Source organism: Lepisosteus platostomus, chromosome 13 (assembly GCF_059453375.1).
Source record: "Lepisosteus platostomus isolate fLepPlt1 chromosome 13, fLepPlt1.hap1, whole genome shotgun sequence".
NCBI lineage: Eukaryota > Metazoa > Chordata > Actinopteri > Semionotiformes > Lepisosteidae > Lepisosteus > Lepisosteus platostomus.
This window is the reverse complement of record NC_142623.1, coordinates 18414454-18431013: the sequence shown is the minus strand read 5'-3', so window position 1 is coordinate 18431013 and position 16560 is coordinate 18414454.

The window sequence follows — 16560 nt, the reverse complement described above, 5'->3', positions numbered from 1 at the left end:
GGTCATGCAGCCTCAAAGAGACTGTGGAAAGGTCATGAAACATCTGTGACAATGAGCAGTAGAGGTCTTTTGTATACTGTGAAAAAACTGTGCAGCAAAAGACACTTGACCTTGAGACACTGCAGCAGAAGGTCAGAGGACCTCCAGGACACTCTGGGACACCGTGCATGTACTGTAAGGTCACATGACCTGTGAAGTGTGGCAGAGAACAACAGCTAATCTCTTAACCCTCCAGTCAGGAGTCCAGAGCCCTTATTCACCAAACTGTATGACCAATTCTCACTGTCTTCTCACAGATGATGTGTTGGGTTTTTAGAGTTGGTATCACTCATTATCTCAGAGCTTCATTTAAAAAAATCTCAGATCAAAGAGGAGTCTCATAATAGCTGGTGCATAGTTCCAATAACTCTGAATAGTCACTTCTGCTTGAAAATGGCTGCCATTGTGTCCATTATGTTTGCAGGTGGGAAGAACTGAAATAAGACAGAATAAGACACCTCAAGTAGGCTCTCTCTAAAAAACAAAAAACAAAACGAATTCCCTGCACTTACAGTACTGATAAAAAAAAAATATTTCCTTAAGCTTACAGTTTAGATGCCATGCAACACTGGCAAATATAGGAAGACAAGGAAAGAGAAGAGACACAATATCCCTAATCTTGAATTGTCCACAGTTCAGAGAAGCCAGACCTTGCCTTGGAGACTCCCTTTGCATCTACTTCAATGGTGAATGGATTTCTGCTCTGTCCCTGCCATGATTCAATCACTGTTGATAATGGGCCAAGAGCTGCACAGCACCACTCTCTAGACAGCAGAGTATTCCTCTGCACCACCAGAAGTGACGTCACTTCTGTAACTTGTTCAGCTCACTGATCCTTATTGCACACACGCAGTACTGTAATGTAAGTAGATATTTCCAATATGATACCTGTAATGTTTCAGCAATCTGCTTGCAACAAGGAAAAACACAACAACATCCCTCCGCTAGTAAATCACAAATCTCCAACTCCTATAATTTACACCATTATAACACAAAATGTATAGTATAAGAGGCACTAAAACACAGAAGCTATGTTTTATTTTATTTAAATGTCTTGATGCATTGTTGTATTTCCATGCATTGTTATCAAGGAAAGAACATGCAGGAAAATATTATAATCAGCTTTCTGGAATCTAACCTCTCATGTGAATTCATGTTTTTATACTCCTTGATCTTTAACATTATTCAAAAACTTAACCTCTACAAATATAAAGTGATTTGACTGTTTGACATCATGTCAATAATGTCTTTTAAAATAAATCAATTACTTTAAAAAAAAAAGTAATTGCAAATTATTATCATGCTTCCTTTTGGGTTCTTCAACTGGTAAAGTTCAAGTAAAAAAAATTAAAAAATAAATTAGGTGTGTCCTGTTAAACACAGACTAAATAGTAAAGTCTTCCAGTTAAAAGGTGTAAGAAACCAAAGGCACCACTAGAGAGTAGTGAAGTCTGGTGTAAACATTTGCGTCTGGATGTTCTCCACAGCCTTATGTTAACCTGTAAGATACAGGAACAATAGGTTTATTCCTTGCTGAAAAGAGAAGAAAGAAAACACAATGTTTTGGCCGTGGAGCCTTCTTCAGGTGTGGGCAACCTGAAGAAGGTTCCACGGCCGAAACATTGTGTTTTCTTTCTTCTCTTTTCAGCATGGAATAAACCTATTATTTGTGCCTTTGCAGCCTATGCATGCTGACGCAGCTACCCACCTAAACTACTGTAAGATACAGGATACACAGCATAACTTATGTCACATTTTTCTTTTTTCACATAAACCTCTTCACTCTTGCATGTTTCCATGTTGTAAAATGCGGGAAGTATGAATTATTTACAGATATTTACTTGTTACTATGCACCTGTAGTGGATGCAAGTCACATTTTCCAGAGAACATACAGAAACATACAGTACATACTCATAAAAAAGCAACCTCCTGTAACTGAACCTTTTTTAAATGAATTGCATGTCTGAGAATACAGCCCCAGTCACTCTCTAGTGTTACCAAGAATGAGAGAGTGTTTAGGTCTGAACATTGCAGATGTATTAGAAGTTATACAAAGATATCAATACGTGGCACAAAAGCTATTTTTGACAAAGTTTATCCCCACCTATCAGTTATTTTGAAATGTCACATACTGTACAACAGGCTTTTGTCTTCTTGCAAAGAACAAATTTAGAATGAAATAAAATATACCAGAACAGAGATCACAGTAGAAGCAGGGGTGAGGATTAAAATAGAAATTCAGTAGTAGCTAGGTATAGGATAATTAGAGAGAGAATGGAGATCACCTGGAGGAGATATGAATTACACATCAAGCCATGGAAAACTGTGAGCCCATGTGAGAATGTGACGGCGACTGCTAGGCGAGAGACACCATACAGGACACGATTGTAATAAATATTACTTTGCCATTACAGTAGAAGTGGAAGCTTCAGGCTTGAGGTCAACTTTATCAGCGATGAGCTCTGCTATTTCTGCTGTCAACACTGTGGCACACAGCTCAAGTCAGGGAATGGTAGGCTCAGACTGTGAGGTTAATTTTGCTTTCCCTTAAATGAAGCCCACATCACACTGGCCATCTTCACCAATGGAGCAGATATAGCCACTGGTCCAATGGGTTTTATAGAAGCTTCTGAGAAAATGAATAATTCTATGTATTTCGCCTTTGAGAGGGAGACACAATGTGTAGGTGCATGGGATATGAAGTTGCTTGGAGTCCCTCCATGCTTCCCATCTCTTGAAGTTCTCCTGAGGTAGAGGGGTGTCCCACTTATTAGTGACAGTAGAGAGCTCTTAAAGAAGAGATTTGCCTCTATAATTACTGGTACAACAATCCCAATAGCCTTGTGAGATCCATTTCTCCAGGAGAACATGAAGAAAATCTTGCTCACCAGTTTTGAGAAAAGTGCGCTTTCAATGTCTTTTGCATTTTAAGACCTGCTCTGGGGTTCTTGATATGTGCAGATTGTATCTGTTTAACATGCTATGATGAATCTTAACCCAGTCATTTTGATAGCAGATCCAGCTCTTCACTTGCAGTAAGGTTCAAGTCTCTGAAGGTGTTAAAGAAAAATGACTGCCAAGCCCTATTGCTCTCAGGCCTGTTCACAAGCTCGGTACATGCTACATATTTAGCAAAGTCTCTCATGGTTTGAGCTTGGCTTAGGTTTGTGAGAGAGATCAGTCTGCATTGAGGGATGCCAGGACCCACCGTGTATACTAGACCCTGACCAGCACTCAGCCTTGTTGTGCTGGCTCCAGCAGGGGTGGTATCTGTCTACCTGAGGAACAGTGAGGGCTGGGAGCTGCTGTGTGTGTCCATGCGCCTGCTCGTCTCCTCTTGCCTTGGGCTGCTCTTTAGTGTGGTTGAATGGACTGATATCTCTTTCAGCTGAATGATGTGTCACCTGAGTGACATGCTGGGCTGGTGACAATGACATTAATTTCACTGGTTCTGATCTTTGCAAGGACTGAGGATTATTTTGCAACCTAGCTCACTTCTGAGCAGTTTTCTGTGAGTTGAGCTTCACTTTGGTGAGCCACAGGGACACAAGTCTTACTGCAAAATTCTTCCTTTTCCAATAATATTCCAGCCTCAAGTATTTCTGTCTAAAGCAGCCTTCAACCTGGCTTTCTCTGTCTTCACAACTGTCTCTTTCTGTAGAAAGGATGCACAGACCTTTGTTGCTACTGCTTTGGCGTGGGCTCTGGCTATGGCTGCGTTAGCCGATTAAGAAGATGAACTGGAGCTTCTGGAGCTAATCTGGGACTCTCTGTCATCTTGACTGTGTCTATCCTCCATAATAGAATAACACAGAATGCTACACTCTACAGAAATCTACTGCTGTGGTAATTTGTGGTATTTGCGTGTTTACTACTACAATTTGACACCCAGCCAAACTTAATTCAAAAATTACATTAGAATCAGGAATCCAAGCTTCAGTGTTTTATTGAAACAAAAAACAAGCATGTTACTTTGAATAAAAATGAATAATAATAAAGAGGAAAAGGCAATGTTACTGACAATGTGCTTTATAAATAACATTAAATCCTGTATTAACTACATACAAAACGGCCAGTGGGGGCAAAATTCTGCAGACTAAAAACTGAAGGTAGAAAAGCATCTCCAGTCTACATCTTGACCAACCACTGCATATGCAATTGTTTAAGTGCACACTGGTGGGATATATTTACCTTCTAATATGGAAGTTAACAGGTTAATTGGAGGCTTGTCTGGTACCAGTGCTGTTTTGAGTGTGCAGATCTGAGGACTCCAGTCTGGACAATATTCTTACATCCGCAAGGTGTTGAATCACTTTGTATCACTATTGTAATCCCTCCCCCTTAAGGGCACTCTGGCTCTCTCAGATTTTAGTTGATTTTGTGCACCTAATTCCTGTTCCAGCCCATCTTAAAAGCTAGACACTCACTCTGGTCCGGGCTCTGCATTGGAACACGGACACCCGGAGGTCCGCCTACCACCAAGTCACCCTATGTCCGTGGCTTGAGGGCATTGGCCTCCTATCAGCATCCTGAACCAGCCAAGTCCGGGACTTGGAGCATCTGGTCCTGTTAATCATTTGTATTCCCTGTCCTTGCACCTGATCCTGGTCCACCTTTTAACTGTTTTGTTTTAGTCTCCTCCTGGATTTCACAGCTTTTGGACTTTTTGACTTCACCCCGGTTTTCTCCCTACGGAATTCCTCGGATTTGTTCGCCTGGACCAAGCCCCCCCCGAGCACCAATGCACCGTCGTCACGCCCCCATTTGTCTACCAGCCCAGTTCCTCGTCTCTTCCCTGTGTCTGTTCACTTCCTTCCGGATTCTGCTGTCTGCATAGGGTCCTGAAAAACGCATTGTAACACTTTCACTCTCATCTTTCTGTACACTTCTTGAAACTTCTATGATTATTAAAGGTACTAATCACTTTACTGTCACACCCAGTACACCTAGAGGGTGCTCTACTTCTCTCCTGTTCCTAGTTCCCTGTGATTATTCATGTTTTTCTGGTGTCTCTTGTTGTGTAGTGTATTTACTTCCTGCTTCTGCTCTGCTCCTGCTCTCAGCATTGAGGTTCGGATGTCTTGAAACCCGCCTAGCACCAGGTTGCCCCACGTCCGCTACCTGAGGGCATACTGTAGGTTTCTATAAGGCATTTCCTGAACAGCTGAGCCCGTGCTAGCCCCCATCTTGCCGCTACACATAGGGTCTTTTTCGCTCTCCTGCCATTCCACGGTTCGCCCTTTCAGACATCCGTGACATTTGCTCACTTGACAATGTGCACAGAAGTGGCTTGCTTTTCCATTTTCTTTCCAGAAAATGGTTATTGTGAATTTAAATAAATAATTGGCAAAATAATGAAAATGTATAGAATTTCACATTTAAATCTGAATTATCTAGTCATTATGATGGTGAGTTGAATCTATAAAGCCACTCAGTGAAGGAGACATTCTTATTGCTCTTATTTCTCATTGGTTTGTATAGGACAGTTGACTTATTGTATACTCCACTGAATCCAATAAAGGAGGAAACCATTGAGCATATTTAGTTTTAGCAGCATTACCAAAACAATTGCCTTACCCTAACCCAGCTAACTTTTCTGTCTTTCTCAATCCTTCTGAATTATAAGAAGAGTTCCTCCAATAGAAGGATTTATAAACTCTTTGGATCTTTACTGCAGGTATAAATACGATATGCAATACAGAAATGAAAAGTAGTCAATTTGCCATCAGGGCTGGAATTTTAGTGCTGATCAAAACATTGATAGTGTGTTGATTTGTGGGCACAGCACTGTGCAAAGGTTTGTATATTCAAAATTTCTGCATTTACATCAAATACAACACTTTCAGGTTCAAGGAAAGCACAACACTACACAAGCTAGATGAGCCAAAAGCCTTCCTCTCATTTCCAACCGTTTATGTGGATTTGAGTTTACAGTACATGTTTTTACAACGGCTTTGAGGAACCATAAGGAAAACCTTGTATTATACTTTTAAATGACATACTGCAAAGGGGAAATAGAAACTCATGCAGAAAATATTTAAAGTTAAGGCTTCTGAGACTGGCAATCAATTTTTGAGTAGTGTACAAAAGAAAAAAGAAATCTAACTATTATATTAAAATACTGTAGCCGAGTACTCAAACTTTCGCCTGAGAGAAAAATGAGATGTTTACACCTGTCTTCTACCTAAAACCAAATTATGGAAAAAGAAAGAGCACCACCCTTAAGGTTTGTATACACTCTTGTCTCATGTTGCTTTAAAAACAGTTGTGAGAATCTACTGTACTTCTGTGCTCTGAAACCCCTTTAAGCAAAACTCCTGAGACTGATTATCTGCTCACACATTAAATTACAATCCTCTCTGCTACAAAATTTAAAATAGAGTGATAGGACAATCTGTCCAGAACCTTGTGTAGAAGAGGAGTGTTTTTTCTAATATTAAGATTTCTCATTCAGTTTTTCTCTTGTGCTTTTATTTCCTAAGGCAACATGGTACAAAATGAAGATGCCAAGTGCCAGGGTACAATCAGTGCTCCATTACACAGCGCAATATCAAGCTTGCCAACATCATTGACCGCTTTCGGGCTACTCAGGACCTACCTGCTCTTTCAGAGCCTTAAGGATCTTCACCTGACCAAGGATGACCTACAGAAGTCAGCATTCAAGATGTACTCGGGACGGAGCCTCCGATTGGCTGCTGCCCAGAACTTGGAAAACCCTGGGAGTATTTCTGCCGCCAGCATGGGATATGCCTGTGCAATGTAGAGTAGAGTTTATTGTCATATGCACAAGTGCAATGAAATGCTTATTTGCATGTATGCTCCTATACATGGACATCAAGGAAACACCCAAAACAAAAACACCAGCAGCACCAACAACAATTTAAATAACATACATCTTAGACAAAAAAAAAACATCAGTGTGAGTCAATGGTAGGATGAAGAGATAAGAGAGACACCTGGGAAGTGAGATAATAATATAATTTCCTGTTTTAATATTTTTGCAAACTATGCAGTCTAGTGACTTAAAGTTGGCTTTGCGCCCAAAAAGATAAAGGGCATGTATTTGGTAAGCTAGCTGTACATCCAGAATGTGCAAAGAACTAACTGTTGTCTAGTCTGCAACTTAGATATAATTAATTGGCATGTGTTGCTGTCTTATCATTTGTTTAGAATGTGTCATAGTAACTGGTTTGTTTTAAGGTATAAAGGACCTTCAGGTACTTATTTTTAAGTCTGGTGGTTGCAAGCCAGACTTCCATATGCATATGAAATAAAGAGACTTCTGCTTCGCAGACACCTGAACTTTGTCATTTGTATGACACAACAGGGTAGAGTTCAGTAATCTTACAGCTTGTGGGAAGAAACTGTCTCTGAATCTAGAAGTTCGTGCCTTTATGCTCCTATAACGCTGTAGTGGCGAGGCTTAATAATAAGGCAGAATTAAGTGTTTCTGAGCTTTCCCAAATTAGGCCTCATTTCTCTGTTCATCTCTGTGGTGCAGCCACAGAGAAACCATTCATGCAAGGTGATTTAAGGTCCAAGGACAGCTCCCAAAGGGGGATGCACTTAGCTAAGCCTGGCTATCATGATCAATGGTCACCCATTGGCGCCTATCTGTCTAGGGAGTGCGAGTTGGACATCTGGACTGCATTACTAAGTGTCAGGACTAAGTGACTCATATCTCACCTTGATCAACCAATCAGGGACCGGTAGGGCCGAGTAACCCACGTGGGACTCTGATGCCCATGGAACTTTCAGCCAATCAATGAGCTGAAGTTCCTCCAGGTAAAAACAGGCAACACAGAGAGCCTGAGAGATTCAACAAGATTCAGATTCAGATCCAACAATTCTAAAGGGAATTCAAAGGAGAATTCCAGGGCAGGACGGCCCAGGAGCAGAAGGCTCCCAAGGGCAGGACATTCTCGCAGCGCGCCTCCTGACCATCCTGAGACTCAGCCCGGACAACCACGGAACGGCCAGTGTGTCCGAGTGCCAGAACTTTCCTTTGTTCTAAGAGTCTAGAGTGGAGGTTGGCAGAGAGTAACCAGCAGCAGGCCTCGTGAACAGGTCGGAACTGTGGACAGCTGAATCACTATTCAGAACTAGCTCTTCATTAGGAACGAACCGGTCCTCTTCCTGACTTGCTGGGACCCACAGTCATCTTTTCTCCTGTGCACAAACTTTGCTAGTTAAAGCCAACAGTGAGTATCAGCAGCACACCGTCGCAAGCCGCACAGCACAGCCTGGCACCGAGCCAGAGAGCGCGGATTGGACAGCAACAGCCTGCAACTGTTTCTTTGTGCCCGCAGGAGATCTGAATCCCCAAAGATTGGATGAGTATTCAACTTCAATGCATTACAGCTCGAGAATTCAATTGTTATCCCAACCAGTTGATATCAATTTAATTCCTAAGAGTTATGTACTTGTTTGAGTATCTAATGTAGAAGTTGTAACCAAGTTCACTTTACGAAACGGTCTTAATGAATGATATACTGAACGTATGTCCTCTTGATATGTATAACTCTTTGTAACTGACCGAATATACCTTTTGTATTCTGATAACCCTCTCGATAAGATCTGTTAGGTTTATATGCATATTCTATGTATTAATAAATGTATCCTCGTGTATTAGTACCTGTGTGTGCGCGTTGTTTGAGTTATGTCGCATGGTTGGATTCTAAAGCCACCAAAAGAATCAACTTTGTGATTTACTGCTACAATTAATAATTGTCTCAGTAAATGCCCAAACCCTACAGAACTGGTGCCTTCAGAGAGCCACTATGATTACATATTTGGCGTCCCTGAACCGGTTTTCTCTACATTTATTTGGCGTCCCTGGCACGGGCGTGGCAAGACTGAAATGAGTCAACCAAGCGGAATAATTCAATATAAAACGCCGCGGGTTTCATACACGACAATACAGTGTGCTGAAAGCCGAAAGGAAAAAAGTTCCCCTTGCTCTTTAAGCAGTGCTTGATTGTTTTGTGATCTTTTGCAATCTACCGGGTTGATTGCATACTTGATCTTGTGGTTTTCTGTGGTAAAACTGTGATTTCGTACTTAAAAGTAATACTCTTTAAGTTTAACGATGGTTGCTAAAAGGTCTGAGTTCGAGTCGCTATTAAGCACTCTCTCTAGCAGCGACAGGTCTGACCACGATCTCTTCCATATCTCCGTCAGCGGAGAAGCTAGAAGGATAAATCTCCATTCTCTGAGAGAGCTAGCGAAGGACATAGAGAGATTTGACCCGGCAGTGTCAGAGAATAATATCGAGAGTTATATTCAGGACCTCAGGTATAACCTGCAGTACCTGCCAAACGCCACAGAACAGGAGAAAGTGTTTCTGGTCAGGAAAACTACCAGCAGAGCTGTACATGAGTGGATGGCTAGGCAGATGAAAGAAGTCTGTAATGACTTTGAGCAGCTATGTCAAGCACTTATCGAAGAATACAGTGCGTTTATTGACCCGACTGCTGCGATAGCCGCCGCTCTTAACATTAAGCACGAGAGAGCAGAGTCCCCTCGCGAATATTACGAGAGACTTAGACGAACTTATTTTGCAGGGCGAAATGATGAGGGTTGCGAAGAGAACACACATTTCAAGGGTTTATTCATTGCGAATCTCCACCCGTCAGTCAGAAAGATGATCTTAATGCATACAGATGCACAGACCATGAAAATGACTGATATTAAGAGATTCGTGCAGAAAGCCTGGGAGTATGATGTCCAAAGTCGCTCTGAGCAAAAAGTTGCTAAAGCGACTGCGTTCGCCGTCAGAGCCAGCAGGGTTAATTCCCCCCTGCTCGAAGGAGCACAGGCTCCTGAGCTGGCTAAGCCCCGTTCCAAAGCACTCACACAGGACCGCACCCAGCGTCCTAAGTGCCATGAGAACACCGGGGGAGGGAAAGGGCTAGAAAAGGCTGAACAAAAGGATTCAGTAGCCGCCCGCCTGGCCAGGCTGGAACAAGCTTTATTAGGACAGGGACAACCGCTCCCCAAGGCTGCCGGAAGCGTGAATGAGCTGATACTCTCCACTGGAGGAGGCGGAGACCCGCCCCCTCTCCCTCCCTCAGTCTATCTGATTGAGCGGAAGGGTTCCTGCCAGGATAAGGTCAGCCACTCCCAAGTGAGTGCTGACTCCACCCCTGAAGTCACAGAGCAGGCAGTAAAACGCAGAGGAAAAGCAAGAAGCTTTTACTTCAAGGCTGCCATGGGAGATGTCTTACCCAGTGAGACACTGATTGACACTGAGGTTGAAAGGTGTTTGAAGTCACACGGCAAGCTCAAACGGGTAGAAAAAGAAAAGGGCATGCGACTCAGAGAGGAACCTTTGGTGAATCACCAGAAAGGCAAGGTGTGGAAACAGGTCAAGGCTCCTAAGCCTTCTGTACAGAAGGAAAGGGGGGCCAAGAGGCAGACTGTGCTCACACAGTGCCCACCGAACACAGAAGCCTATGCGGAGATTCCTTCTGTTCCCTCTGGACAAGAAATAAAAATATTTCCTTGTTCCCCAGATATACAGGGAAGTCCTGTCCCGGCTGAGGTCCCAACAGCCTCCCTGCCACAGGAGCGCTGCTCCGAGCAGCCGCCTGATCCACCAGGTAAAGCACACACCTTTTACATCCCTAAAGAGGAGCAGATCTCCCCACCTGGCGATGAAAAGGAGCTTTCCCTGTACACCCTGGCACCCAAGAGGGGTCAGGACCACCACCCTGCAGTGGTGGAAGGGATCCAGATGGCAGGAGAGCAGGTTGGTGATGTAGCCCTCACCCTTAGCCCTGACAGGTCCTCTATTAGTGAGGATCTGCTTGAGCAGCTGTCACAGGGCCACCGCCAGGTGCCCCTAGTGCAACATTCACAGGTTAGACAGGAGGTCCAGCTGGACGCTGAGACTACTGCGCTGTGGACACACCTGTTCCCAGATGCCGATACCCTCTGCTTTGACCCAGGGATCCTGCAGTCAGGTAACATTATTTCTCACAACTACCAGGTAGTGAGTGAGACTGACCTGATTGTTCCTGCCTCAACGGCAGGGTTGCCAACACACCCAGTCCCCCAGAAGGGACAGGGAATGAAAGCCGAGACGGTTTTCTTACAGCCACCAGCTCAGTCTGTCAGTCTGAGTCTGACCAACAGTGGTTCACCCAGACTGGAGCTGGATGGTCAAGCTACCCGCCTGCCAGTGCAGGACATCGCAAAGAGGGGTGTCAGAACCCCAGCCTGCATTGACATGGGCCTGGTGAGTGATAGTAAGTTCAAAGACAGTGAACTAGCTATCCCAGTGCTGGGGCAGCTCCCTGAACCCCTAGCGAGGGAAGGGGGGAGCGAGCAGGTGTCCTACACCTACCCCCAGCGAACGATTGTAAACATGCCGATAGAGGGATTCCTCAATCAGGAAGTGTGCAGGATGGACCTGAAGAGTGAGAATGGGATAACAATCCCAGATCACTCAGGTGCTCCAGATGACCACTCAGCCGAGGGTCAGGCATGCTCCACCGCTGCGCCGCCCCCTGCAGGGTTCCTAGAGCACAGGCATGAACAAATCGAAAAAGCAGATGCCCTGGAAACGGAGGAGCAGCATCAGCCGCTGCGTCAGATCTCCCCAGATTTTCAGGATGTTGGTGCCCAAGATGCCACAGGGCATACTGAGAAAGACACCATGTACACGCTGCGCCAGCTTAGAAAGGCAACAGTCACTCAGAAGGAGATGACTGGGATCAGCCACCCGAAAAGACTTTTGGGAGGACTGATTGCTGCCACCACTGTTGTGCATTTGCTATTTCTGGTAGGTTTGTGTGCTACTGGCACTCTCACCCTGACTGCCCCAAGAAGGCAGGGGTCAGAGATGCCAGAGGGTAGTGACAGACTGTATCGACAGCAGCAAAAGTTGGAAAGCTTAGGGAAAACCCTACAGGCAATTTCCTATGCAACAGGGTTAAATCTTATTCCCCAACCAGTGGACATGATTGTTGGTGTTATACAGTGGGTTTATGCTTGTGTGCAACAGGCCAGAATGTTGACACAAGACCTGTTAAGGGAGTTTAGTGCCACTGTAGCCAGTCTAACCACGGCACAAATCCCAACCCACTTGATTCCACTCTTCTCAGTAGAGGAGCATGTGACTTTAACCTCATCGTTCATAGCTCACCCAGAAGGCAATCCAAGATTGAATTTGGTTCCAAATCTTGAGATGGGTATGGCTACCAAAGCTATCCATTGGCTGTGTCTAAACAATTCACCAATGAAGGGTGTAAAGCTACAAATGGGCAGAGGGAGGTTAATGAACCCCATGAAGAGCAGGTGGGAAGTAAATGGCTGGTCAGCACACCACATTTAACTGACACTATGACTTGTGACGGGCAAGATACAGCTACCGCAATGCAGCTACCTAATCAAACAGTTTCCCTGCAAGTTCCCGAGGAGGCCATAGTACAGCATGGTAACTTAACATTGTACGGTCTGGAACCAGACAATAAGACCAAACTTGAGGTCTAAGATGCCTTCAGGTGCCACACTATTCAATTGGATAGAAATCCAAGAAACAGTAAGCCCTGAAGAGGTACAGGTAGTTAGTTTGCTTTAATGGAACAAACCTCCAAACCACCCTAGCAGATACCCAACACAGGTGTTGTGGTTTATCGGGGGCTGGGAACAGGAACTGTTGTTATTGTAACACTACTGCCAGGTAGCTGGATCATGACTGACAGTGTACTCTGAATGATGTACTCTCACATCAAGATGTACTCCGGGTAGCATGAATGAGTCAAAGGTAGCATGTCAAAAGAAAGGAAGTGATTTCTCCCCAAATATCTACTACAGAGGTATCAGATATTGACAGTGAGCTTCCTGATGTGTAATTCCTAGACTTAGATAATGTCTCCTACCGTGTTTATACATACTCCAGATGTTATTCATCCTGTTTGTATCCAATGCTGGTTCCGGTATGAATTCTCGAGGAGTAATGTGGACATTTAAGATTAATGTTCTAATGGCAAGGGACATCACTTAACTCTGTTTTGTTTTGAAGGCAACAACGCCTCAGGACCTCGTGATCTTCAAAAAGGGGGGATATGTAGTGGCGAGGCTTAATAATAAGGCAGAATTAAGTGTTTCTGAGCTTTCCCAAATTAGGCCTCATTTCTCTGTTCATCTCTGTGGTGCAGCCACAGAGAAACCATTCATGCAAGGTGATTTAAGGTCCAAGGACAGCTCCCAAAGGGGGATGCACTTAGCTAAGCCTGGCTATCATGATCAATGGTCACCCATTGGCGCCTATCTGTCTAGGGAGTGCGAGTTGGACATCTGGACTGCATTACTAAGTGTCAGGACTAAGTGACTCATATCTCACCTTGATCAACCAATCAGGGACCGGTAGGGCCGAGTAACCCACGTGGGACTCTGATGCCCATGGAACTTTCAGCCAATCAATGAGCTGAAGTTCCTCCAGGTAAAAACAGGCAACACAGAGAGCCTGAGAGATTCAACAAGATTCAGATTCAGATCCAACAATTCTAAAGGGAATTCAAAGGAGAATTCCAGGGCAGGACGGCCCAGGAGCAGAAGGCTCCCAAGGGCAGGACATTCTCGCAGCGCGCCTCCTGACCATCCTGAGACTCAGCCCGGACAACCACGGAACGGCCAGTGTGTCCGAGTGCCAGAACTTTCCTTTGTTCTAAGAGTCTAGAGTGGAGGTTGGCAGAGAGTAACCAGCAGCAGGCCTCGTGAACAGGTCGGAACTGTGGACAGCTGAATCACTATTCAGAACTAGCTCTTCATTAGGAACGAACCGGTCCTCTTCCTGACTTGCTGGGACCCACAGTCATCTTTTCTCCTGTGCACAAACTTTGCTAGTTAAAGCCAACAGTGAGTATCAGCAGCACACCGTCGCAAGCCGCACAGCACAGCCTGGCACCGAGCCAGAGAGCGCGGATTGGACAGCAACAGCCTGCAACTGTTTCTTTGTGCCCGCAGGAGATCTGAATCCCCAAAGATTGGATGAGTATTCAACTTCAATGCATTACAGCTCGAGAATTCAATTGTTATCCCAACCAGTTGATATCAATTTAATTCCTAAGAGTTATGTACTTGTTTGAGTATCTAATGTAGAAGTTGTAACCAAGTTCACTTTACGAAACGGTCTTAATGAATGATATACTGAACGTATGTCCTCTTGATATGTATAACTCTTTGTAACTGACCGAATATACCTTTTGTATTCTGATAACCCTCTCGATAAGATCTGTTAGGTTTATATGCATATTCTATGTATTAATAAATGTATCCTCGTGTATTAGTACCTGTGTGTGCGCGTTGTTTGAGTTATGTCGCATGGTTGGATTCTAAAGCCACCAAAAGAATCAACTTTGTGATTTACTGCTACAATTAATAATTGTCTCAGTAAATGCCCAAACCCTACAGAACTGGTGCCTTCAGAGAGCCACTATGATTACATATTTGGCGTCCCTGAACCGGTTTTCTCTACAACGCTTACCAGAGGGAAGGGGGAAAGAAAAGTGAGGAACCAGGATGATTGGTGTCCTGTCACGATTGTAAGTTCCTCCTCTTAAGGGCACTCCGGCACTTACCCATTTTAGTTGATTTTGTGCACCTGCCTCCTATCCAGACGCTGAGTGTGCCTGGCCCTGTTAACCCACTTTTTCCCGGTCCCTGCACCAGACCCTGCTCTGGTTTTTAAACCTTATCTTGTCTGTCCTGGATGGATGACCCGGCTCTGGACTCTTGGACTTCGCCCTGGAATAACCCTTCGAACTCCTTTGGACTTATACGCCTGGACCATGCCCACCCCGAGCACCAGTGCACAGTCGTCACGCCCCCCTGTTCGTCAACTTGCCCAGTTCCTAGTCGTCTTCTTCCCATGTCTGTTTCACTCCCTTCCAGATTCTACCATCTGCAATTGTCTGAGGAAGTAAAGGTGTTGTTGTGGCTTCTTTGTAGCTCCAGTTACATGCTGGGACCACATTAAGTCGTTAGTGATGAAGGTACCCAGGAACTTGAAGCTGGTAAACATCTCAACAGCAACCTCATTGATGTGAATAGGGTTGTAGTCCCCACCCTGCTTTCTAAAATAAATGACCAGCTCTTTGGTTTTACTGACACTCAGGGAGAGGTTATTGTCAAGCCACCATTCCACCAGGTTCCTGACCTCAACCCTGAAGCAGTGATTTGGCCAATGATGGTAGTGTCATCAGCATATTTGAAGATAGAATTGGAGCTGTCGTGGGTAAACAAGGAGAACAGCAGGGGGCTAAGCACACAGCCCTGGGAAGCCCCTGTATTTATGGTCAGCATGGAAGAAAGTTTTCCATCTACCCTCAGTCTGTGGTCTGCCAGTCAGGAAATCCATTTTCCACCGGCATACAGAGGTGTTGGTGCCCAGGTCATAAAGCTTCCTGACCAGTCTGGAAGGAACTATTGTGTTAAATGCAGAGCTATAATCAATGAATAGCATTCTGATGTATGTGTCTTTGTCTTCCAAATGAGTCAGGGCAGTGTAAAGAGCCTGGGAAATAATGTCATCAGTGGACCTGTTACACCGGTATGCAAACTGCAGAGGGTCTAAGCACTCAGTTACCATTGTGCTAATGTTTTTCCTGACCAACCTTTCAAAGCATTTCATTATGGCGGATGTGAGCACTACCAGTCTGTAATCATTAAAAAAGGCCAAAGTATTTTTCTTTGGGACTGGAATAATAATACATTTCTTAAAACACCCAGGAACGGAAGACTGTAAAAATGAAAGATTGAAAATATCTGTGAAAACCATGGCCAACTGGTCTGCACATGACTTAAGGACCTGTCCAGAATGTCATTCAGGCCAATCACCTTCTGTATGTTAACCCGTTTGAAAGTTGCCCTGATTTCAGTCTCTGTGAGTATGTACACTAGGAAGGTCACAAGAGCCACAACCTATAAACTCTGGATAAGGTGGTAGCTGAATAGAAGGCTGCTTTGGTGGAGGAAATAGAGAGGCTGCAACAGGCGTGGGAGCAGCTGGAGGAAACAGTTAAGTGGCTGCAGATAGCCAGGATGCAGTTGAAAGCAGACCGTAAAAGCTGGTGTACACCTCTCCCCTAGATCAGTTCCAACTTACCAAAGAGTTGGAATTATAAAGATCACATGACACATTTTTCCTAATGTTATGTTTTTGTTTGATAAATCTAAATCTTTATTTGCATCCACATGTATGAAATGAATTAGAACTGCCAAGGCAGATGAAAAAAAGATGAAAACACTTCTTGCTTGTATCCCGTTTTAAAGTTAGCTACAAAATCGTGTTTTGTAGCTACTGTACAAAATAGTTACAAAACGTGTTTTTTTAGGTATTACAAAATTTTTCTTTGTTTTCTTTAAAATATGGTAGTAACAGACATTTACTGTGAGTTTTTGAACTTTCACAAGTTTAAATACTGTAAGTGTACAGTAAGCACATTTGTTTAAACTGAGGTACATACCAGGATTTTACAAAAGTGCGGTAATTACTGTAATTTTATGGTATTCTG